Source organism: Pteropus vampyrus, unplaced genomic scaffold (genome assembly GCF_000151845.1).
Source record: "Pteropus vampyrus isolate Shadow unplaced genomic scaffold, Pvam_2.0 Scaffold130, whole genome shotgun sequence".
In the NCBI taxonomy this organism is placed as follows: Eukaryota; Metazoa; Chordata; class Mammalia; order Chiroptera; family Pteropodidae; genus Pteropus; species Pteropus vampyrus.
Genome location: NW_011888911.1, coordinates 3006140 through 3031889, shown reverse-complemented (window position 1 = coordinate 3031889; position 25750 = coordinate 3006140). Strand labels below are relative to the sequence as shown.

At 47.7% G+C, this 25750-nt stretch overlaps 1 protein-coding gene across 1 annotated transcript in view; it reads left to right on the top strand.

Moving 5' to 3' along the window:
• Window positions 1-25750, top strand: part of PKNOX2 (PBX/knotted 1 homeobox 2) — a 248570-nt gene that overhangs the window by 49649 nt on the left and 173171 nt on the right. The window contains exon 2 of the mRNA XM_023534735.1: window positions 14604-14675. The gene's annotated coding sequence lies outside the window, so the exon portion shown is untranslated. The remainder of the gene's footprint in view (window positions 1-14603; window positions 14676-25750) is intronic.

Below are 25750 nucleotides of genomic sequence, written 5' to 3'. Positions count from 1 at the left end.
TCTTAAGTGGGCAAAAATTCAAAAAGTCTGTTATGACGCCGTATTGGCAGGCTCTAGGGAAACGGCTTATCTTATAGTGTAAATCAGTACAACCCTTTCGGAGGTCAATTTGGCAATATCTATCAAAATTATAAATCATTTGCCTTTTGACTCAGCAATTTCAGAATGAGAAATTGCTCTTGAGAAATACTTGCATATTTATAAAATGACATATGTTCAGTTATTATTTGCAACACTGTTTGTAACAGAAAACAATTGGAAAGAACCCAAATGTCCATCCACTGGGAACCAATTAGTTAAATTATGGAATATCCCAATAATGGAATACTATGCATTTAGAAAGAGGAATGGGGAAGCTCTCTTTGTACCGATATGGAAAGATCTCCAAAAATATATTAAGCGTAAAAACAAGAAATCCACCAAGGTTTAGAAAAGTGTGCATAGAAAATGGAAAACAAGACTCCATATTTGTGTTTATTGGACAAGTGGGAAACAGGAATGAGAGGGAGACATTTCAATATATACTTTCGTATACTTTTTGATTTTTGAACTGGTTACATATTACCTTTTTAGAAACAAAACCAGAAACACTATTCGAATCCCACAAAAACGTCTGAAAAGAGCTGCTGATTTTCACTCTGAATTATGCAGGTAGTGGAGATGGAAAGGGATAGATTTGAGAAATCTAGGAGTGAAATCTCCTTGGGTTGGGTGTGGGACCGAGAGGGCAGAGGCAGAATCAAAGGTGGTTCAAAGATTGGGTAACTGATGGAAGATGGAACCCTTCTGAGATGGGAACACCGGAGAGAAGCATATTGGAGGCAGCAAGGAAGCCTGGAGAATCATTTCACCTCTCGAGCCTAGTCTCTGCAACCCAGTCTAAAGTACCTTGTCTTATTTCTCCATCTGCCCACAGGGTGGTATTTCTGGTTACAGACTACTGGTTTTCTGGTGACCTTCCCTCCAGCCAGACACACAGTCAGCATAGCTCCTTGGGCGTGAATCCCGAGACAGGATTGGCTCTGTCGGCAGCTCTGGGCAGCAGCCTGAGCGTGGGGTCTTCCAGGAAGTGGAGGGACTGGATGTCTGTAGCGCTGGGGACAGGGAGGAGGAGGCCTGTTTAAATGGACACAGCAGCAGAAACCCCACATTCCCCACTGGGTCAGCATGTCACAGAGAAAAGAGCAGGTCTTTCTGTTTCTTTTCTCATTTTCATTCTAATTCTTTCTGGGGAATTCATCTGTTGCTGGAGAGGACTCTGGGGCCATGAGCCTGGTGCTAGGGCATCCCAGGAGATAGAGGCCTGTGTTCTCCCAGAACAATTGTCAGCCCAGGGGCACCATGGCACTGATGGCTGTAGGAGAGGTGAACTCTGAAGACGGGACCTGTAGGCAAAACAAACATGTTTTATGTAGCATTCATGTGAGAAGCGCGACAGGATGAGATGTTTTGAGAGTGCACCTACCCTTTACTGACCAGAGCAGTTCCCCCAGCTCTGGGCCCTGCTCCAGGCCCATCTACAGAGTTGGGGGCAAGAAAGAAAAATAGACTTAAAGGCAGCTGCGCTGGTTGGCCTTGGAGGCGTTGTGAACTGGCATGTGAAATGTGGCCACACTCTTGGTTTTAGTTGTAGCTATGAAAGATTAGAAGACAATTAATAAATCATTTAGTGCCCCGAGTTTAAGTAACTTATCATTATGGGCTGCATATCTTTATTATGCTTCACTGAGCAACATTGGCAAATTTCCTTCGAATGTCACACAATTCGTAGCAAATTGTTTCTGAAGGTTTTTTTTGTTTTTTGTTTTTTTAGGCATATATAAATTATTAACCTGAATTTTTCAGGACAGATTGCCAGAATCCCAATCCCCGCCATCCCTTATGAGTCTCATAAAGACTTCCTGTTCCCAAAACGATGGCTATGCCAGGCCCGCTATCCCAGGGCCTGGGGAGAGGATACAGAGCCACTGGCTGTCTCCTTGGGTTTGGCACCTGGGCAGAGACCTAAAGGGGCTGTGAAGAAAACATACATGTTTTGGATGATTGGCTAGAGGCTGGAGAGAAACAGTTGATCAAAAGCCTTCCTTTCAAAGCTTTGGTGAATATAAATCGGGCTGGCAGGGTGGGTCAGTCCTTAGATAAAACAGGGATCCTGTTGACTAGGGAGCTGGGAGACACTGATTACTCCAAACTGTTCATTTCATTGAAGGGAAGCCAGGCCCACAGAGGCCTACGACTTTCTCTAAGACGCATGGGAGAATCTTTTCCATGTTTCTCAAGGCCTGCTGCTATGTTGTTTTTTGTTTGTCTTGGTGGTGCACTTAAATGTTTTGGTAAGATGATATTTTAGTTGACTCCTGAATTATTACAGTCCCCCTTCCCACAAAGATTCTCATGTGAGTAGCTAGGGACTGAGTCAAAGGACAACCTGACTGGCTTGCCCCTCCTCCTTCAAGTGCCTTTTCTAACACCTGTATGACATGCATATGTTCAACACCTAATGTACAATAGGTGCTCCTGATGTGTGTGTGCCTACGTGTGAGCGTGTACGTGTGCACCTGACTGTGTGCGTGCATATGTGTATGTATGTACACGTGCGTGCACACGTGTGTATGTGTGTGCACCTGTGTGCGTGCCTGGATGCACATGTGTGCATGTATGTGTGTATGCATGTGTTGCATCAAAAGATGTCCGTGCCTTCATCTTGCTTTATGCATGGTTGCACATCATCCACTCTGCTCCTGCATCCTGGTGAGTGAATGAATGAGCCAACCGGCAAGCAACATAAGCAGCTTCTGAACAAGCTCAAGACAACCTATAGGAAACACTCAGCAGCCTGGAAGCATCAAGAAGGATACGCATTTGGGATTTTCCAGACAACTGAAGGTTTATTTCTTAAAGTCCTCCACGGATGTTTGAACATCAGCAGCAGACATGCTTCCTGTCTTCCTAAGTGAATGATCTGAAACCTCCTATGATGTCCTCTCCTTGGCCCACCCCCCATGCCCTTGGCGCAGCTTCTGGGGAAGCCCAAGCCCCCTTCTCTCTTATTGACTCTAATCGGCCAATGCCAAGATACCTGATACTGAGCCTGTTAGAGATGGTATAAAATTAAAGAAGCTCGAAGTAAGAGCCTAGGCATTTCCCTTATGAGAAGGTTCATAAACTTTGGGGCAAAGATTTTGTGACTTATACTTTGACTGCTCAGAGATTTTTAAAACCTGTTATCTTTCCAGTATGTTTATATTAGGTTGGATTTATGGGGTTACTGTGCAGCTAAATCACATGCTGGTGAAGAAGGCTTTTTTTTTTTTTTTTTTTGGTCATAGAAACTATGGCATATCTGCTGGGAGGCTGGAAGTGAAGTGGTGGGTTGGTAAAAGCATTTTATCTACTAGTTTGCTTTCAGAAGCGTCTCAGGGAAAGTCTCTGATTCAGTTATTTTAAGCCACAAGAAGGCAATTTCACCACTAGAAGGGCCTCTCTGACAGGATTTTGCACATCGGTCTTGAGGAAGCATCCAAGGCAACCCTTATTCACCAGTTTTTCCCTCCGTTTTGCTTTGGAGGGAGCTCGCTCTTTACTCTGCCAGAAACAGAGCTGCTTTTGTGTTTTCTCCTGAGGGAAGACCTTACTGCAGCCCAACAGAGGGTCCTCCCAGCAAGTCCTGCCTTGAGAGGGCTTTCATGGTCCCCTCTGTGCAGAAGAAGAATCGCCCATGTCAGCCGATGACACCCGCCAGCTCTTTTGCTGGCAGGTGCCAGGTGGAGACAGCTGCTCAGGAGAGAGATTGTTTTGGGTAGTTACTGCTAGCAAGGGAATCTCATTTTATCTACCTACCATCAGAGTAATCTGTCCTCTGCTGGAGGCACCTCGGAGGAGCAATGAGCAAGTGCAGCAGATGGCAGTGCAGCCCAGTGACTCTGGGTGACTCAGGCTGGAGATGGCGGCGGCCAGCCTGTATTGGGAGGCTGCAGGGATTGGGAGGCTGCAGGCACTGTGAAGCGATGAACTCAGGAAACCTCCCCACCCTCCCCTGGTTATGGTGAAATTGGGCCTCCTTCAGGAGAGGCACAGTTTTCCTACTTGGTTTGTTCTCAGATTGGTGTTATACCCTGGAGCCAAATTAGTGGCTAAGAACAATTGAAAATAAATGCTCTTTCAGCATCCCACTGTGATCCGGGATCCAGGTGGGGACACCAGCTGTGGTTGCCTTCTCCACTGAGCCATCCCTCTGCAGAGAGCCAGCATCCCAGCCAATCAGCCCAGCCAGAATCCTCACAGTCACCCTATGCTGCGCACATCTGCCTAACCTCAGTTAAACAAGCTGGAGCCCTGTTAAGTTATTTATGAAACAATATTCAGGACCAGCCCCTGGAGGCGAGTTAGGAATAATGAATGGGGACTGCTATTCGGTGTCGCCTGCTAATTAGGGCCTGGGGCTGGCCTGCTGGAGCTGGGCTTTCTCCCTATGGGAGCTGGACACTAGGAGGCTTCTTCTGACTGCCGCCTGGTGGGTACCCTTCTCTGAGATGTGGGTGGCTCTTGGCACCACACCCCTATCTGGATGTACCTGCTCGAAGCCCTCCTCCGTGGTCTCTACATACCTGCTGGATCACACTTAAGCTCTCAATCCATTGGTGTCTGTCTCTTCCATTAGACTATGGGCTGCTTGAGGGCAGAGATCTGGGTTCTCCAACCCAGTAAAGGGTCTGCACTCAAAACACATCTTGTAAACGATGAAGGCACCGCTGGCCTGGCTTCCAACTCTGGATATGTCTCCATCCCTCTCAACCTGTTTCTGCAAGAGTGAAAGGAAGAGGTCAAAATAAATGATCCTTACGTTTCTATCAGGTTTACGCGTGGCTGGTTCTGACCCACGGGCTCCCCCACCGCCTCTGGGCTGGTTCCTCCAGAAGGGCACTGCCCACTGTGACTGAGGTCCCCTCTGCCTTGATGACCTCGGCTTGGTCATCACGCAGGGTTCTAGTTTGGATCTTGCACTCTCGTGGCCAGATACTGTCCCCTGCCTGTGCTATTTCCCCTTGATACATCCTCCCTCTGTCACCCTTCTGAGTCACACAGTTGAAAATTTCCTCCCAAGAAAGCCAAATGCAAAATGAGGACTCATTGGCACAAAGTGATGCATTTGTTCTGTCCTGGGTCACACCTCCTGGGAAGGAGGCATTCGCTTTTCTTTCTAGCCTGGACCCCTCTCTACACGGGAAATGAAGGGCCTCTTCATTTGAACCAAGGAAAGACCTACGGTCCTCACACTCTGGATCACACTGCCTCTGTTCAGGGGAGCAGATCGGGCTGGCTCTCTCCGTGTCTCTGTACCTGGTGCAGACCTGCTCTTGCTCTCTGCGAAACAACAACGACAATCATATTTACTTTCACGAGAGAAATAATTTTAACTTTTCAAAGTATATAATTCTTTTACTTCATTTTTACAATATGTCTGTGTAGCGGTCAAAACAGGAATAGGCATCTTGATTTATTTGAGGCCCAAATATTTATTGGTGTCTAGTCCAAGATTTCTTGGCATCTCAGAACTTTCTAGCTGAATGTGAGCCTCGTGAAGATCTCATCCACTGATTCTTAACCTCTCTGGGGACTTTGACAGCTTTGAAATGGTGGTAAAACTTGTAAATCTCGCTACAGAAAAATATACGCACAAATGCCGTTCTGGATAAAATCTCAAAGGGTTTGTGGACCCCTAAAACCTTAAGATTCCTCTTGTTCTGATCAGTTCAATAGATGAAGAAATTGAGGCCAAAAGAGTTAGGGTGACACACATAATGTCAAAAGGTCGTGAGGACCAGGACTGGCTCCTAGGTCTTGTCTAAAACCCTTTCCAACACACCAAGCTGCTCACCATTGCATCGGATTAGGAATCGCCCATTCCTGCCTCCTTTTAGATTTCCTGCTCATCGTCTTATTGCCGGAGACATTCCTTGACCATCTCTCATTGCAGACTAGAGAGGGGCCCAATTCTCTACCAGTCACCTCTCGCCAGTTTAAAAAAAAATTTTTTTCCTTTTCTTTTTTGTTCTAAATTGTGTCTCATTTGTCTGGCATCAGACTTCTGGAGTGACCTAGGCTCAGATGTTCCCACAGGAAAGCTGCCTCCACTGTCAGCAGACCGGCCTGGGATCCTAGCCTCTTTTTTTCCTGGCAGCCCTCCCCTTTGCATTCTCCCCACTGTGGCTTCAGACACCTGGGGTTCCCTGCTCTCTCTGGGCCACCTTATCCTCTCCTTGGCCGTCGGCTACTCCTTTTCCTGCCTTTTAGCGTCCAAGGTTTTTTTTTTTCCCCTGATAAAAATTGGGAGAATTTAGTGGTGAGATATATATAGAGAGAGAGAGTCTGGTAAAATACACATAAAATTTACCATCTGAACCATTTTAAGTGTACAGTTCGGTAGCATTGATACTTTCATATTGTTGTGTTACCATCACCACTATCCATCGATAGCACTCGTTTCATCTTGGAAAACTGAAACTCTGCATCTATTAAATCATAATTTCCCATCTCCTGTCCCCCAGCCCCTGGCACCCATCATTCTACTTTCTGTCTCTATAAATCTGACCAGTCTAGCTCCTCGTGTGTGTGGAATCATATAGTATTTGTCCTTTTGTTAGTGAATTATTTCATTTATCATAATGTCCTCCTGTGTCAGAATTTCCTTCCTTTTTGAGGCTGAAAGATATTTCATTACATGTTCATATCGCATTTTTGTTTATCCATTCATCTGTAAATGGACCCTTGGGTGGGCTCTTGCTGCTGTGAACAGTGGTTTACAAATTATCTCTTCAAGTCCCTGTTTTCAGTTCCTTTGGGCATATACTCAGAAGTGGAGGGAATTTTAAGGTGGCTTAATTATTCTCTGTTCTCCCTCAACTCTATTTTTATTTTATTCTTAAACAAACATCTTTTGTGCAACTACCGACCTCACTGGATCTGTGGCACATGCCACAAAAGGCACTTTCTCAGAGAAAAAAGGGCTCTGAAGGCTCTTTCCTGTCCCCTCTCTCTAAAACACTCCTCTTTCCTCCCTAGTCACTTTCGCTCCCGCATCATGCTATGCTGTTTTTCTTCTTAGTGCTTATTACATGTTGACATTATAAATGTATCATATGATATATATATATGTACATATATATATACATTTATAGATTGTTTTCTCCATTAGATGTGAGCTCCGTGAAAGCAGGGACTGTTCTGTTTTGTTCATTGTTATATCTCTGATGTAACAGTGCCTGGTGCGTATGCCTAAGACATAATTATTAAGTTATTATTAATAGTAAATGGAATAAATGGATGATTGAATGAACGAATAGATAATCAAGGTACTGAACCTACTCACGAGGAGTTTATATTCTGGTAGAGAGAGAGACGCGTTAAAACTGTAATATAAGGAAAAATATAGGGGCCCTGAGAGATGTGTCACAGCATATTGTGAGAGTGCCAGAGAGTGACCCAGAAGAACCTCTGTGTCCTGGGCAGGTTATTCCGTCAACGTCGATAAAAAGTCCCACGTCACTGAGTAGCTTTAAATTCATTTTCTCATCAGTCTCCCCACAACGTCACACTCTGATATTATTATCACCCGTTTTCAAGTGTGGAATCCGAGATCCAGAGAGATTAAGGAAATTGCCCAAAGCCACACAGCTAGGATGTAAGGTGGATCTGAAGTCGGGTCTGGCTGCTTATCGAGTCCAACCTCTCTTTTATCAATTATTTTTCTTTCCTTCATTAGGTTTCTTTTCAAAAATTACAAAAGTGGCAGTGTTCATTGCAACCAGAAACAAGGCAAAGATATGCTAAAAATGGTGAGCCTTCATCCCTCCGTTCCGGTTCCCTCATCAGCACCAGCATGAACATTCCCGGCTGTTCCTCCCATTCTAGCGATGCTCACACAAACACATGCAAATGGTAAATGCAGTCTCGTGTCTTCTCTGTTTTCACAAAAATGGGATCACACTGCACATATCACTCTGCTCCTTACTTTCCTTACTTTTGAGCATATGGCCGGCTCACATGGCAAAAGATAACAGATCCAACTTGTTCTTTATACGGTATAGTTGTGCCCAAGTTAACCGGCCATTCCCCTATGGGTGGACATCGAGGGTGTCTTGCACATCTTCCCACTGTAGATGCTGCCCCATTATTCTTACGCACTGCTACTTCCCTTTCTATAGGATGCATTCTCAAATTGGGACTGCTCAGTCAAAGCATATGTGGTGTGTATTTTTAATGGTAATAGATACCACTGCTTCCCCAAAATATGGTAGCAATCCAGTGTTATGCTTTTAACCACTGCAGTTTCTAGGCCCAAAGACCGCCCCTCATTCTTCCCTTCTCTCTTCTCCTTAGAGCCCAGTGCTCTCAGGCTTGGCCCAGCCTCTTCTCACCTGGCCCAGGACTCCCCAGAAAGCCTGGAGGGACACCTCTTCCTTCTCTTACCCTGTGGCCACATGGGCCCCGGGCATTGCTCTGTCCTCTCCCTCAGCCAGTGAGAACTGACTGTCAGGGAACCTGGATTATAGTCCTAACTCTGGTTGACTTTGGGCAAGACACTTAACTTTTCTGTGTATTGGTTTTATAAATGGGAGGTTTTGGGGTCAGATGCTCTTTAAAGCCCTTCCTCTCCAACTGACCTTCCCAGGTTTGAGACACTCTCAGAGCTCGCTCCCAGGTGGAACACTGGAGTCTGTCTGCTCTGGGATGGGTTGGGGGGATGCTGCAGAGGACATGAGAGATACTAGGCTCACTTCCCTCAAAAGGCCTCCCTGCCGCTTCGACTGCTGATTCTACAAGGAAATGGTGTGTAAGGTGGGGATTCTGGAGTCAGACTGAGTCAGACCGGGTTAGAACCCAGCTCAGCTCTGTACCAGCTTTGTGGCCTTGGGCAGCTTGCCTTACCTCTCTGTACCTTGATTTCCACATCTGTTAAACAAGCAAGATAAAATGGCCTCGATACTTCAGAACAGTGCTGTCCAGTACAGCTTTCTGCCACGGCGAAAGTGAGCTCTATCAGAGCCTCCCAGTACAACACTCACTAACCACATGTGGCTCTTGAGCAGTTGAAATGTGGCTGGTGAGGGTGAAGACGGAATTTTAAATTTTCTTTAATTTTCAGTCGAATTAAAGTTGAATTTAAAAAGCCACATATGGCTAGTGGCTACCTCATTGGACTATGTAGCTATAGAGGATGAAAATGGGATATAGCAATCTACTACGCGGAAAGTACTTAGCTAGCCCAGTGTCCGGCACATAGTAAGCACTCAATAAATGTTTGCTATTTTTAGGTCTTGTGTGTCTTGCTTTCCGGCCCACCGCCCCTCATGGCTCTCAGTGACACCCCACACTGGCTGTCCCAGAGTCACCTGGGGGAGGGCGGGAGAAGGGAGGTGTTGTTGCGGTGGTGGTGCGTGTCTGTAATGAGCCTTCCACTCAGTGTTTCTGGTCTGCTACTTTCCCTGGAGGGTCATGTGAGCCGGAGTGGTATGTGGCCTGCTTTGCAAGTGATTAACATGGTGTAAGCAATCTACACAGAGAGAAAAACCCTCCGTTGGTATTCCATTATTCTATTAGAGTTTCAGAGCCGGGATTAAGTGGACACGATTTCTTCCTATGGACCATTAATTTTGTTTTATTGCTGGTCTGATGGCCATTACCCTTTTTTGCCAATGCATTCCCCCATTAGGTTTGTACAATTAACAAAATATGTGCTGTTAGGGCTTTGATAGGAACAGTGGGATAGAAATAATGGGAGGGGGTGCAGCACCGCTGAGTTGGGGGTGGGGAGAGGCTGGACCCAGGGGTGGGGCCTCAGGAAGGAATGGGGTGGGGCTTCTTCAGCACCTGCCCTGTAGCCCTTGTCATTCCTGGAGAACAGCCCTGAGGCCTTGGTCAGCTCCCTCCTGGCTGAGAGCGGAGGAGATGCCCAGGGGAGAGGGAAGGACACTGGATAGGCCTGCCTGGTGGTGCTGGCCTTCCTCTGGATCCCCTCCTTCAGCCTCCAGCTGGGAACAGAATGAGCCACCCCGCCTAACCCACCCCATGCCGTCACCTTGAACTTGAAATTCCTTGGTAGGTGGTGTGTGTCCGCCTCTAGGTGTCTGGCCCTGTGATGGAAGGGACTTCCGGGCAACGCCTGCCCTCTCTCTATGGGACAGATAGGAGGACCTGTGCCTGATTAAAAGTGAACAGCGGATACTCAGAGTCAATGATTGCCACGTGGAAATGCAAGATTGGTATTATTAGGTCATCTAATTTTTAAGAAAAGTGAGAAATCTGGATTTTTAAATGTGAGAATTCTCACTTTTTTAGATGTTGGCATAATTTATAAAAACACTGGACAGGGGAGAGTCAACCTAGGGACTGACTGCCAGCTGACCACCTCTGCCAGGAAATTAGGAGTCATCGAAGAGTTTTAAGGACAAATGGATGTGATTAAATTTGTGTTTCAGAAAGATACTAGGATCTGGGGAGGTGGTGAATGGGCAAAAATGGGGTGAGGTTGCAGGCCAGGAGACCAATTGAGGGCTGGGGAAGAGAAAGAAAGCCTGAGGCAGGTCAGTGACCTGGGATGGGAAGAAGAGCGGTGACATTCCCGGCGGAGAATCAGCAAGTCTTGGTGTGTTCACACCTCAGAGGATGTCCACGGGGCCAGGCAAGTTGCTCTGTGAGCAGGGCATCTGTCCTGCAGCACCGGGAGCTCACACTTCTCAGCATATGTAAGAGCTCATGGTTCTCACTCCCATCTGGTGTAGACAGGTCATGAGTGTCTTCAATTCCTTCCCCCAGGTAGGCAAATCATTAGAGTTAGCCTATCAGTGCCAACAGTCTTTATAGAGTTTCCTGTACACACCTGTACTTACAAGTACAGGCCCAAGATTAGAGTCTTGGGCCTGGGCTGGGCCTAGGGAGTATGACTGAGGGAGCTTCCCCACTGTCTCTGCAACTGGGTGCCCAGCACTGCCTATGGCCTGGGGGCCTAATGGGCGTGGAATTAGCATCGGTCCTTACCAGGGTCCGAGAAAGCCTGTGCAGTACCCTTAGTGCTGAGTGGGTAAGTGTCTTGGAGCCAAGTATTTAATGCTAAGTAGTAAGTTCATGACAGAGTCAGGGCATGATCCACATCTGGTGACGCCCTGGTCTGCTGCTCTCTGTGTTAGACCCGTGGCCTGCTAAGCCCCAAGTTCGCTCCCTCCAGCCTTGCAGCTTACCTAGATGAGCTTCATGAGCACTCTCTGAGCTGTCCTTGAGCACATGCTACCTCCTACGGGAAGCTTTCTCTGTCTTCCTTCCCACTTCTTTTCCAAACAAACACGAGCATTCAACAACGTCCTGCTCATTTACTATTTCATCAGTTTCCTCATATTTATAATGTGGAAACTGCTTCTGGGAGACCATGCGTGGGAGGCAGCTCTTCTCTGATGCAGGATTGTCCTTCCAGCTTTAGCGAGCTCACTGCCTTCTGAAGGGGCCTCACTCACTTTTGGATGGTTCTTATGGCCAAAGACTTCTTTCTTACACTGAACTGAAGATTGGCTTCCTCTAACATCCATCAGCACGTCCTCATCCAAGTCCATGGTCCAGAGAAATGCAGTTGCTCTTTCATAGTTTCTTCAGACATTTGGAGGACCACCATGGGGGAGAAGAGTCGCTGCTTTAGCCAGTAGAACTAGGAACGATGGGTGACATTAGAGAGGGACGAATGAAGGTACAACTTTAGTTTCTTCCGTATCTTCTACCTCACAGCCTCCTAATAAAGAAAATAACAGCGATAGCTAACATTCAGTGAATGCTTATTTTGTGCAAGGCACTGTTCTGAGCACTTTACAGAATGAGAAATGATTTAGTCCTCACAACTAACCTCAGAGGGAGAGCCCTTATTAGCCCTATTTTACAGATGAAAGACTGAGGCACAGCGAAGTTAAATAACTTGCCCATGGTCATACTGCTAGTAAGTGCTGGAGCTGTGCAGTCTGATTCCAGAGCTTGCACTTCTAACTGCTGATTTTTTTTTTTAACCAGCTCTAACCACAAGACGTCTTTGCTCATCTTCTGCTTATCGCTATCAGAGTTATTAAAACGTGATGCCAGAATTGCATCCATAAGTCCAAAGCGAGGGGACCATTCACCTGTTGGTTAGACACTGCATGACTATTAATGCACTTGAGATCATATTTAATGTGTTTGGCAGCAACACCATACTCTGGGTTCATCCTGAGCTTGCATTTAACTCAACCAACCTCTGTTTTCAACCAGGTCACGCTAGTCTATGTTTTTGCAATTGATTTTTGAATGTAAGGGTAGGATTTGGTGTATATATTCTTGTCATTTTTTATATAATGCTGAAAAAATAAAAATAGATTCGCATGTGGACATAAAATAACTTGATGGTTTACAGTGGTGCGATTGTAGGCATTTTTTCGTAATTTTCAGAATTATTTCCTTTATGGCTGTCAAGACGTTAATGTGCAGGAAATAAAAGCCGATAGAGGAAAAATTGACTTTTTAGTTTTATCCCATCCTTTCAGCTTGTGAAGAGCTTTATAACACTCTTGAATCCATCTCTCCAGCATGGCAGCTAGCCTCCCCAGCTCTGAAGCATGTGCAAATGGCAAGTCTGCCGCATCTTTTCCAAGTTGCTGGTATCTCAACAGATAGTCCCAAGGGCAGGGATAAAGCACCACTCCATGCAGTTCAATCTGGACACTCGTGCTGAGTTCATGTATGCTCAGTGGCAATGTGTCAGTACGTTAGAAGAATACAAGTTGGAGCTTATTGCCAGCCATGGGCTGGTTTTGAGCTGCTGGTTGTGGATTCTGGTTGGAATGAACAGAGTCCATCATTAGACATTTCGCTAGACATTTGCTGAGAACTCGATGCATGCCAGACATTCTGCTAGGTTCTAGGGCTACAGAGATGCATAAGATGCAGTCCTCGTCCTCAACAATCTGTCATCCGATGGTCTGGTCTCTGAGGTCACGCGGATAGTAGTAGACAGCCCCAGGGGAAGTGCCTCATCCTATTGGGTATCATTATGAACAATAGGGACATTTTCTTTCCCTGGGCACATCACACTATACACCCCATGCCTGAGTCTTCTATCTTAAATTCCACCTCTTCCAAGAGGCTTCTCTGTCTTAATTAGAAGGAAAATACTAAAGGCGGAGGGCGGGGATGGGTAGGACTTCTCTTCCTGTCATTTCCTTGTTGAAAAACCATTAAGAGTAACTTTGTATGTGAGGAAACGTTGCTCGACTTGGGGTGATGACTTTGTAAGGTACGTAGATGTTGAATCGCCATGTTGTACACCTGAAACTAATATAGTATTGTATATCAACGATAATTTAAAAAAAAAGAAAAGAAAAGAGAAAACCTTCAATAGCTTCACGAGCTCACAACCCAAGCCTGGCCTCTCTAGCCCTGCATGCTCTGGCCCATCCAGCCGGCTCAGCATTAGTCTCTCCTCTAGTCTCTCTCAGACAGACCAGCCTCTGCATGTCCCAGGGCTCTGCACACTTCTCCCTCTTGTCCCTGCTCAGATTGCCCCCCCTCCCTTTCTCGGAATACCTTCTCTCTCCCTTCCACCAGCCAAATCTTGCCTGTTCAGTCCTCTAAGATGCCACTCAGGTTCTGCCTTCCCCGGAAACTTCCTTGAGTGTCTCAGCTTTCGCTGATTTCGTTTCTCTGTGGAGAGAGAATTATAGTCTCCACCACACGGTTTGGCACTACTTTATATATAGTCTTGTGATATCTGATGCTCTTTCGTGTGGTTATTCTTATTTCCCTAATGATGTGGCAGCACTTTTATAATAAGACTCATGAATTTTGTTCCTGTTACACCTTGCGAGTGTAGATCGTGGAACAGATAGTTACCTGATGCATATGTGCCGGGATTTTCTTGTTGTCGCCTTTATAGCTTTATTCCAGAAAAAGAATGAAAAGCCGTCATGATTCTGATCTTCCCAGTCTTTCCTGATCATTCTTCTCCATGCACATCCTTTTCCTTCCAGCCCCACTGGACTCTTCGCTGTTGCTTAAAAGTTCTCTCCTTTTTGACTTTTCCATCTTCCTGCCATAAACCATAGCAGCAGTTTTGGTGTTTGTTTGCTTGTTTTTTGCAGCCTTCTCCACATAGACTACAACTTTCTCGGGGGCTGCTCAGCTCTGCCCCCTGCTTGGGGTTTTCCATCAGACAGGAGGCATCAGTAAATGATTATTGCCTTGGTCAGCTCAGGGCTCTCTACGGCCCTGAGCTTCTCTCTCTCTGGGACTCCTACAGGGAAGGGGATGGAACTCAGAAACTGAGGCACCAAGCAGGTAAGGAGAGAGTGATACAGCCTCTCTGTCCTTACGAGCTGTCGAACAATAATCGTTTTGCACCAGGAATCCTTCGCTCAGGGGACTTAACCACTCAGCACTATGGTGCAGGATTGCCAGCCCTGGCTTTGCTCCAGAGCCAGACCCACTCCTGATTTTACCCTAACCTTCACCTTGGCTCTCACTCGCAGCAGAATCATACAGTCTATAAAAATGTGTTTTTTTGTTTGTTTTTTTTTTTTTTTGTATTTTATTGACAGGTGAAGTCTGGAGCAGGACTCTGAGGCTTTCTGTGTCCTCCATGCCGCTTACCAGAAGAGGGACTGTGAATTGTAAGTAACTTTGATTGGTGTTTTCCATGCTGACTCAATCAGGTTATGGGTTAAAGACCGGGCCTGAACCTGATCTTTAACAGCCATGCATTGTGCAAGAGAAACACTCAACAATGGGCTAGTCAGAATGTAAAATACAGTGGACTTCTAATTAGATTTGGTCTGAATGTGACAAAGAAGCCCTGTAATATGACATCCTATTTAATTAGACTATCAATTGTGCATTAGGTGGACTTGCTGTGTTATGTGTGCCATGACTGTTGGTTGGAGAAGCAAGCTCTTGAGTTTGCAAGGCTGACCTGGACCCTGGCCACTAGTGTCTGTGGACTAAGCTTGGGAGGCAGTGAGAGGAGGAACTGGGCTGAGGCTATAGCCTGCACTCGCTTTTACATCTGGTTATTTCTAGGGAGGGGTGAGGGAGGACAAGGAAATACTGCCGGTCACTTCCCTTCATTACACAGTAACATTCCACCTTATACTTTTGCTTATTGGTTCATATTGGTTTCCCCACTTGGCAGAGTCCACCCACCTTTAGGGTTCCGCCTAAGTACATTCTCATCAGTGGAGACTTCTTTGGTAACTCCAGCCAGAAGTGATTTCTCTCTCTTCTGAAATTCTGCTGCATTCACAAGCCGAGCATCCCTCTGGCCCACGCCCGGCTGGGAGCTCCTGGAGGGCAGTCTGGGATTCCCACGTCTTCGTGTCCCCACTGCAGCCACAACCTCATTGCTGCTCTGTGGATGTGAGCTGGGAAACTGGGTTGCCCTGAGTCTGTGGCTTCTCCACCCTGCTCGTGGGGCCACCGGAGGCTGAGCTGCTGCTACGACTTTGATAGTACATTGGCTTCCAACCAGTCCATGGAATTATAAATGATTAACCGTTATCAGCGCACATCTTCACCTCTGTGTAAAAATAGATTGACTATAATGAGTATTTGAATAAATCATAAGAATGGCCGCCCTATGATCGTCTAACATCCTGCCGATGGCTGCCCGGTGAGTGAGCAGGGCGCCGGCCCTCCTGCCTAATGGCCTGCAATTCAGTGCTGGTCGCCTCTGTGATTGACGGCATGGCTCCCGGGGCACCTCCTCTCCAGCCTGGGCTCTGGAGTGGTCGGATCCCCAGACCCAGGGGGCGGGGAAGGGTGCCTCCCTCCATCCTGTTCCAGGAAAGCCTACCTTGGAGTTGGGGCCGGGGGTGAGGGAGCCAATGTAGAAAGATAATGACCTTTGTGAGAATCGATGTCTCCTCGCACCGGAGGTTAGAGGGACCTCATAAGTCAAGTCAAGTACGAAAGGAGCAAGCTGAGCGTGAAGCTTAATGAGAGTGGAGCGTGTGGGGAGGAATAGGTCTGCACGTTCCCTTCTTGTCCCTGAGGGCAGCCAGGCACCTGGGCCACCCACAGCCAGGGAGAGCTCCCTCCCAGGAACAAACTCTTGGACCTGCACTGAGGAATGAGGGAGAACGAGTTTCTTCAGGTGACAGGACTCAGACATGGGAAGATCCAAATGATCTTTCAGGGAGTGGTTTGCGAAGGAAGGAAGGCTGCCGTGGGGAGCGGGGATCCTGCCATTTGGGGAAGTGGGGGATTGGTAAGAAGAGGACGAGGGGAGGCAAGGTCAGAGGGACCGGGACCGGCTGAGGAGGGAACCTTCTGAAAGTCTGGAGTCTCAGAGAGAAGGCCAGTGAAGGCTTTATTTGAGCGGGAAACAGCAAACATTCATTTAATTTCAGTGGTGTTCCAGATAGTACAGCTGTGTAACAAACCACCCCCAAAACTCAGTGACTTAACAACGTTGATTATGCTCATATAGTCTTTGAGTCACGTCCAATGGGGCCAGGCGGTCTCTGCTCTACCAGGTCTGGGGTCTCAGCTAGGGCAACTCAAAAGCTGGGTGCTGGAATCATCTGAAGGCTTCTAATTTGGGAGTGGGAGTTGATAACTAGCTGTTGGCTGAGATGTTAGCTGGGCCATCACCCGGACCCATGTGACCTCTCCATGTGGCCTGGGCTTCCTCACAGTCTGGTGGCTGGATGCCAGGGGGAGACTCCTGAGAGAGAGCAAGAGCCAGGAGGAAGCTCTGTTGCCTTTTGTGACCTGCCCTCCAAGGTCAGGCTGCATCACTTCCACCAAATTCTCTTGACTGTGGCAGTTACGGAGGCCCCCCTGGGTTTAAAGAAGGGAACATAGAACCCCTCCCACCATGTCTCAAAAGAGGAATACAACAGCACGGTGAAGGTCATGGGGCATGAGATGCATGTCGTTGCAGTCATCTTTGGAGAGTACAGTCCACCCCAACTAGTGTTTGTCAAGTCTGGCAGAACGCGGTCTCATCTATTTTCAAAGACAGGCTAAAGAACTCCCCACCCTAGCTAATAAAACTGTCCCTTTACTCACAGAACGTCTGGATTCCCCCCAGAGTCCAGGCTAGCCTTCCTCCCAAGGGGGGATTCCCTGAGGACACGCTGGTGTCAGGAGGTCCTGCAGTTGGTGGAGGCCTCTGCCTTATAGTCCATCTTTGCAAGAGTGGGTCCAGTTTGCAACCCACAACTTGACATGCCAGGTCTGGAGAGAGACTTAGAGCTGTGACCAAGGACTCAACAAGCCTTAAGACCTTTTTCATTCCCACTCAGGGCTCCCCACCCCCGCAACTCCATGGCCTTCCAAGCTGGGGTAGGTTCCAGCCAAAGACGAGGACATACGAGGCTGTCAGGGCCGTGCCGGAGATGGGAGGTCGGGGCAAGTCTTCCTCCCTGACCCCTAATGCCCTCTCCTCTTCTCCCTTCCCCTCTGACATACTCTCTAACCTACAGGCTACATCCCAAAGGGCCAAGCTCTTTTCCTTTGTCATTTTCCTGACCCAGATGCAGCTAAATTTTGGAAGAGAATCTGAGGGCCCTGGATGTCTTGTGACTTAAGGGGCTAGAAATGAAACTCAAGCAACCAAAGAATGAACACAGGTCCATTTGCCCAAAGGAGCAAGATCTGAGCGTGGCCAGTGCGAAAAAGGAGGGACAGTGAAGAGAGGAAAAGGCGGGGTTGGTTTTGATGGAAAGGTGCTGGGATCTGGAGCCTTCCACAAGTCAGCTTAATAGTAACATTAATAACCAACCTTTATTGAACACTTACTACATGCTAGACCCCAGGCTAAGCACTGACGTGCATTTTCTCATTGAACACTTACACTGGTTTATGAGATATTGTTATTATCTCAGTATTACAGAAAAGAGCAGAAGCTCAGAAAACACCAGAAATACCCTAGTAACACCAGAGAAAGTTGAGGCAGATTACGTCATTTCCAATGTCACCCTCAGTTCTAAGATTCTAAATGTGCAGAAAAGATTCTGGAAACTTGCTTAGATATGTCTAAAGTGGGGGCTCACTTTCTGGAAATGGATCTGTGTGAAAGCATAGAATGATTTTCTGTTCTGTCCTTCCCCTTTCTGTGAAACTTAAGTCAGGAAACTAATGTTTAATTTGGTCAGGTGAAGGAAACAGATAAAAAATATAAAGACTATTTGTATTTTCAGGGCTCCAAGTTGAGGGAAAAATACAGTGGGTTTGAAGTCCAGAGCTGGGTTTGAAGTCCAGAGCTGGGTTCGAATGCCAACCTGTTTCTTAGCACCTAGTGACCCTGGGCACATCTCTTTGGTCTTCGATTTCTCATCTCTAGACTGAAAAGGGGATTGTACACCCTTCCCAGGACTGCTGTGGGACTCAGTGAAATCCAGCATGTGACAGCACTAGAGCCATTCTTGGCACACTTTAGCTACTTAGAACGCTTCTGTCCTTCATTTGCCCAGTAAATAAATAAAAGGTGGAGCTGGAAAGATTGTTCCTCTCCATTGCTTCTGACAGAGATGGTCAAGAATCTTTCCTTTAACTGTACCCTCCATAAAAGTTCACTCATAAACTATTGATATTTTAATAATACACATTAGCATCTTGCCCTTTGACAAATGAATATTGAATGAGCAATAAAGAGGCAAAAGAGTAACCAGGTATACAGCTGCGGGGAAGCTGGAATCATAAGTAGTCGTCAGAGAGAAAGCCCCTTTCCGGGGCCCTGTGCCTCACCTCTCTCCCCAGTGACCCCTAGGAAACTGCTATTAAAAGTAAACTCAGATTCCAGCCCAGTCGAGCCCAGCCCAGTCTGAGCAGGTCTTGTCCTCAGTTTTCTTTCACCTGGCTGGAGAGGACTTGGGTGAAGAGAGAACAGTCCATTGAAGAGCTGCTAAAGGCAGGGGTGTTTCACCCTGATGTGAAATACCTTGGATCTCCCCACCATCTTCACTACAGGTGCAAGCTTTTTCCTCATAGGCTGTCTCCTGCTCTATAAATTAAAGGCTTGCAGATAGATCAGCGCGCACAAGAAATCAGGCAACAAGCTTAGAAATAACTCAGACTATTTCCACCGCCTCGCTGGCTCGCCTTTCTCCACCAGATCTTGATGGGCGCCTATGCTTGGGGTGTGTGTTAAGGTTTATAAGACAGAATTCCCTGCCTCTCGTGCACAGTGCCTGCTTCCAGCCCCTCTGCCACAGCCTCCAGTTTTTCGTGGCCTCCATCTGGGCTGAGAGTCCTTGAGTGTGCAGAGAATAGTGATGGGGGCTCTTCGTTGGTCCGGCTTAATTGGTGTGATTTAATGGCGTTTCTGGCGGATTCAGATTTATACGGCTTTCTGAGCTGCAAATCTGCTTTCTAAATGTAGAATTTTTGTGGAGTGGTAAAAAATAATGGCTGTTCTGTGATTCCTGCCTCCCGAGCTAGGAGATTGCAATTTACATTATGCAAATAGACATTATGCAATCAAGGCACTTTAGCAGGAATCTGGCGGCAGAGAGGCCGCTGATGAGATGCCGAGGTCTGCAGCCCCAACTGGAGGGGCTCTGGAAGAGGGAGACGAAGTGGGGAGGGGGTGGGGCAGGCGGGGAGGAGGCCTAGACTGCTCTTCTGGTCCAAGGAGGCAAAGTGGAGCCTGCCTGGAAATGGACGCATCCGGGGAGCTGCCAAAGCTACTCTCTCAATTAATGGCTTTGTTTAATCATACCCCCTGTCCAGAGGACTATTGTCTTACGGATAATTTCGTTTGCCTAACGAGATTTTGCTAATTAAATCTCCTTTCAGTTGGTGTGACTGTGCCTGCAGGAGAGGGGCTATTCGGAGTCTTCTCCATAAACCTTTCTGGAGGGGAGCTGGGAAGGCAGGAAGGAAGGGAGGGGACTGGAGAAAGAGAGGGGGAGGGAGAAACTTCCCCGCTGTGAGCAGGACTGGAGAGGCTGGGAGCAGGGTTTGGAAACTGCAGGGTGGTCACCATCACCCACCATGCCTTTCTCTCCTGCTCACTGGAAATGCAGTCATGAATCTGTGTCCAGCCTGAGGGACTTCCCCATTTTTTCCTCCTCTGTGGCTCCATGGTCCCTTTTCAAGTTCTTCTCAAATCCCGGGAGGCGCTGAGGGTTTCCAAGCACTGCTCTTAGCAGCTCCGGCTGTGGTGGTGGTGATGGGGAGAGGGGGTGGTGATGCGGGAACCCCTCTCCTTGCCTCTGCTGTTAGCCAGCCAGTCTGGCTCTTCAGAGGGGAAAAATTGCTCCAAAACTGGCCATTTCTCCAGGGATAATTGCATGAATCAAAGAGGAGAATACCTTGTCAAATTTGTTTATCGTCAGAATCAGCCAAGAATAGCCTCCTGTGCTTGGAGGAGCCTAGTGCTGTGCCTGCGATAGCGGGAGCCTAATTGATGCTGTGTATCTGACTGTGCCACACCTGTGCTCCACCGCCCCCGGTGGTCCTTCTCTGTCTACAGCTTCCTTGGCCTGGCTGATGCGGGGCTTCACGGCTCAACCTTGTCCACTTGTCCAGTTTCACCTACCCCTTGGCTACTCCCTCTTCCCTGTTGGTTACAGACACTCAGATGTAGGGACACTTTCCTACTCCTAAGACGCCAATACGCCGGGTTGTTCGGTTTCCCCCAGATGCCCTCTGTGTAATTTCTTACCTCAGTGCCTTTGCACTGCTGTTCCCTCTGTCTGGAATCTCCTTGGCCTGGAAAACCGCTGCTCCACTCGCGACACCCAGCTCACATGTGTCCCTGTGTTACCTCCTTACAGAGCTTCTTTCCTGAAACAGGGCTGCACTCCTTTGTCCCATATGTCATCACAGGACCTTAAATGTGGTTGTTTGTCTATCCGAGTAAAGGACTGAACTTTATTCTTCTCCTAATCTTAGTACCTAGAATCATGCCTGGGCATGACAGGCACCCTAAGAGGCTGGTTGAATGAAAAGATAGAAGAATGAACCAAGGAGAAGAGGGTAAGTGATGGAGAAGCACTCTCTCGTGGGTTCCTAAATCCCAGGATGGATGGTCTTTGGAGGTCGGGAGCTAAATTCAGTTGGGACCATGCAGAGTTGCTGGCCTGTGTGTTACTTCTACTGTTACCTTCCCTTGTGGGGCTGGAAGGCCCTGATTCCCTCTGTGTACCAGGCCCTGTACAGGTGTGTCAGTTCTCACATGGATCCTGAGGAGGATGTTGTATTTGCTGAGGGAACTGGGGCTCCTTTGTCCTTATCAGAGGGCAGGACAGTGTCTACTTGTAACTGGGCCCACTGGTAGGTGAAAGCTCCTGCGCTTGCTCATCGCCCCTTCTCACTCATCTACCATCCGTCCATCCATGCATCCATCCATTCATCCATCCATCCATCCATCCATCCATCCATCCATCCATCCATCCATCATTCCTTCCTGTCTGATTAGAATCTAAGCTGCGCATATAGTGCAGCACACCCTTGCTGCACCCATGAGGCTGATGCTCACACGGGTGCTGGAATCCCTGTGTGTCTGGCTGTGTACGCTGGAGGACAGGGCGAAGCTCAGGCCCCACAGGGTGGTCTCCGACTGCCAGTTCTGGACGGTTGCCCAGCCATCAGTGGGGACAACGGGGGTGGAAGAGTCTGTGTTCCATGCTGCGGGGCATGGGGACAGCCTGGGAGAACAGCACAGACCTTCACGTGTGATAAGAGTGTGTGTGTGCAACATGTACACGTGTAACATGAGCGTCTGCAGGCCGCGGGGTGCGTGGGGGGTGCTGAGGCAGTGTTTGAAGAGAGTGGCTCTGTGTTTTTCTTGGTTCCTGAGTCTCAGCTTTGCTTTTTGCCTTAGCATTTTCTCTTTGGTCCAAATATATTTGTCGGTGTCTGTCTTTTCCTGTAGGCATTTAATCATCTTAATATCCCTATCACGCTATGCTCGGAGCCTGAAATATTTCTCAGTACATAGTAGGTGCTTAACAAATACTCCGTGATGCACTGAATGATTGAGTGAGTGAACTGAGTGAAGAATCGAATGAGCGAGCAAGCGTGAACTTGTTGGACTTGAGTTCGAGCCCTAGTGCTATTGTTTATGTAGCTGGGAATTTGGGATTTGATTTTCTCATCTAGAAAGCAAAAATACTAATACTACCTATTCTAGCTTTCTCAAAGGGTTGTTGGTGGAGGATGATAGGAGATATGCGAAAGTGTTTTATAAACTATAAAGCACTATACAAGTACAAGAGGTTATTATTATGATGGTTATTATACTTGAAGTGATCATCGTGTTTGAAAATTAAGGATTCTGTTTTCAGGAATATGAAATCGTCCAGGCCTGATTTGAACTCTGAGGCCTTTAGAGCAATCACTATAGGAACTGATTCCAGATTCGTTCAACTATGGGAACTTTCAGGGGTTGGGGTGGGAGGAGGGGCCGGTGAAAGTGGCCCATCTTCATGTATGCCACCTGTCCCCAAGTGGCCCACATAGATGGTCTCTCCTGAGGCTCTACGATCTCCTAGACCTCTGTGTCTCATTATCTCGGCATATGCTGTTTCTTCTGCCAGGACTGCTTTTCCATTTTTCTCCGCTGGTCTTTTGACTCTCTCATGCCAAGTTGCTGCACTGTCCCCGTCCAGGTTACCATGTATGCCTCCCCGACGGCGTTTGTCACAGTGCACCTGGGACTGCTAATGTCCGCCTCTATCCCACAGCATTCACCTTCAGGGCAGATACTAAGACTGAATGGATAGATGGGGGAAAGGTGAAGGGAAGATGCCCAGGACTTGAGCTTTTGAAGTACACTAAGCTATAGGGGGAAGTAAGGAAGAAGAAGCTTCAGAGAAATTAGCACCACCTTGCAAATAACCCCCAAATTTCTGAGAGATGTTTCTCACCTTCTCTCATGCCCAGCAGGTCAAATGGGCTGATCTTCCCTGGGGTCACCGGGCCTGGGGACTTCAATCCCATACAGGTAGGCGACTGGACATCAGCCAGGTAGGCAGTGAGGCCTCCAGGTTGGAGCCGAGTCCTGAGAACAGGGAGTCATCTGCCTGTTGCTGACCCTTACAGGTGAGCAGTTACCCACCTGGGAAGGCAGGTGCTGCCTTCTTCCATGCCAGCCCTTCCGGATTCTCTCTTGGAGTCTGCCCCAGCTGGTGGAAAATCTGCTGGAAACCCTCCCAGGAATCAGCTCTCTCACCTTATCCCTGTGTTTGGAGGCATCTCGTCCCCACCCAGCTCTGGGCCTCCCCACTACCCTCCCACTCCCGGTAACTCTCCTAGAGCTCCAGGCAGCCACAGCGGAGTGCCAGGGGCTGGGAGGCTTTTCATTACCGAATGCACTGAACCTGTTTGTGAGTGTTTTGCAAAGTGTTTAATCCAAGGTGTTCCCTCAATTAAATTAGTGCAAACATCTGTGTCCCACATCCACCTCCATTTGCATTCTGTGCCATTTATTACAGCGGGAAATTGGAAGGCACCTTAGGAATACTTAGAACTGAATTAGGCTAGGTGGGGGTGGGCATCTGGGGGTGGGAGTCTGAGGGTGCCTGCAAAACTGGTCCGAAAGGCAGATCCCTCTCCAGGCTGGGACTTGTGGCGGAGCGACTTTCTGGTGCAGGAGACCACAAGAGGTACAGTGTCCGGGCTTGGGACCACCCGGTCTTGTTGGAGAGGTTGGGTGCGTTTAATTAATACCCTTGATTCCCACCTGGGCCCCAGTATCTGAAGAGGCAGGAGGTGCCACTACTGTTGTTTTATAACTTTTAACCCAATTTAAAAAAAAAAAAAGCGTATCACATTCGAGTGACCCGCCTGGGTCTCTCCCTGGGGGACCCCTTTGCTTTTCCCGTTCACGAAAGTGCTCTCCCACGTCCTCCCCTAATGAGATAGGACCACATCTTAGCTTCAGTTTCCCCATTGGTTCAAGAGTAGTACCAATCTCTTCTTATAGGATTGTTGGGAAAATTAAAGGAAATAATAGGCATGCTAGATCCTGCTTTGGGACTCAGAACGTTGCTGTAGTTTCTCATTCTCTTCCATGGCTCGTGTCTACTTTCCCCTCTTAGACCCTCTGCCTGTTCCTGAATAACGAGGGGCAGAGGCCCTGTCTGCCTGATGATGGGCAGCACCCCTCCCACCCCAACCATCTCAGTTCTTCCTCCTCTCTCTTTTCTTCCCTCCCTCTCTCGTCAAAAGACTTTAATAACTGCATCTCGGCATGTGGCCCTGCCTGGGGCTTTATAAGAATGAATTGCTTATCTCAGCTCTCACTTCCTTGAAATGACAATCTACAATTGACACATTTATGAAGCACTGACTGTGTGCAGTACTCGGCTCTAGGCACAGCAGGGTGAGCCCTCCCCGGGACCCAGTGTTTCATGCTTTCTTTGGATTTGCTGGATCCCAGGGCCATCTGCCTTTACCAGCAGGATTTTGGATTTCTGTACCCTTTTGTGCCTCTCTGCTTCCACACGCGAGGTTCTCTTTGCACAGAATCCCCTCCAGTCCCCTCATTTACCTGGTTAGAGCTCAGTTTCTGGGTGATGAGCAGTCTGTGACCAGATCTCAGCTGAGGTTTATCTTCCTTGAGCTGCCAGTGCACACTGGTCATCTTTCTGTGACATTTATCACATTGTATTTCAGTTATGTCTTTACTAGAGATGCCTCACTCTTGAAGATAAAGAGTCCAGACTGTGCATCCTACGGGGTCCTCTGCTCTGCCTCGCCTGGAGGCCAGATCATGTTCAGTTCATCCCTAGCAGAAGAGAAGGCCCATTACTAGAATGCCTTCCTCTCCCATTAGCCTTTGGCACTCAGTCAATGCTTGTTTTTTTGGACAAACCACTGGCATGCTTGAAGGGAGGCAGTGGTGGTAGCATGACTCACTGTGTAGTTTCCAGGATGTTCGGTCTGAGAGCACATCCCTTTCTCTTTTATTTGTGATTCTAGTTAAGGATTCTCAGTCTCCCACCTGCCTCAGGATGGGCTCTCTAGATGGAGCTGAGGACAGGCAGAGAAGAATGACCCCCTTAGTTTACTGCCCCTGTGTCTTTGCCACAGACATTTCCTTTTCCTGAAAAGTTTCTTCTCCCGCTACATGGCCAAGCCCTGCTGATCCTCCCTAGTCAAATGTCACCTCTTCCACAAGTCTTAGATCCCTCTGTGGAAAGCAGTTCCTCCTTCTGAGGGCACTTGGCCAGAATCTTCGACACTGACCAGTGTCTAACTGCATCTCAGTATATCTGCGTCTGTCCCCATGAAACTGGGTCAGTATAGGGTCTACGGCTGATGCTTCTGTTGCCCTCAGTCCACCTGGCATGGTGCCTGGCACATTCTGAATTTATAATATGTGTTTGCCAAATGAATGAATGAACAGGATTACTCCTAGTTTCTCTCAGAGGGAGGTGTCTGGGTTCTTCTCCCGTCCTCAGCTTTGACTTTCCTGCTCCAGGGTACCGATGAACCTGGAGGCACATTTGTCACCGCTTATTGGAAACTGGATGCTATGGCCAGCAAAAGAAAAACAGGTGTTAAATTCTCCTGGTATACTGAGAAGACTGGAATTACTTCTGTATGGCAGGCCTGTCAAGTCCTAGGACACTGATACTCTGTACACAAAGTCTCTCTCCAAAACAGTAAACAAGACGGGCCATTGGAATAAGAGAAGAAAACTACAAATTTATTTATTTGTGTTTTTATCTCACCCTATTAATTTATATGACTGAATATGTTTCATAAGGCAAATCATTTATTGGTAGAGTCT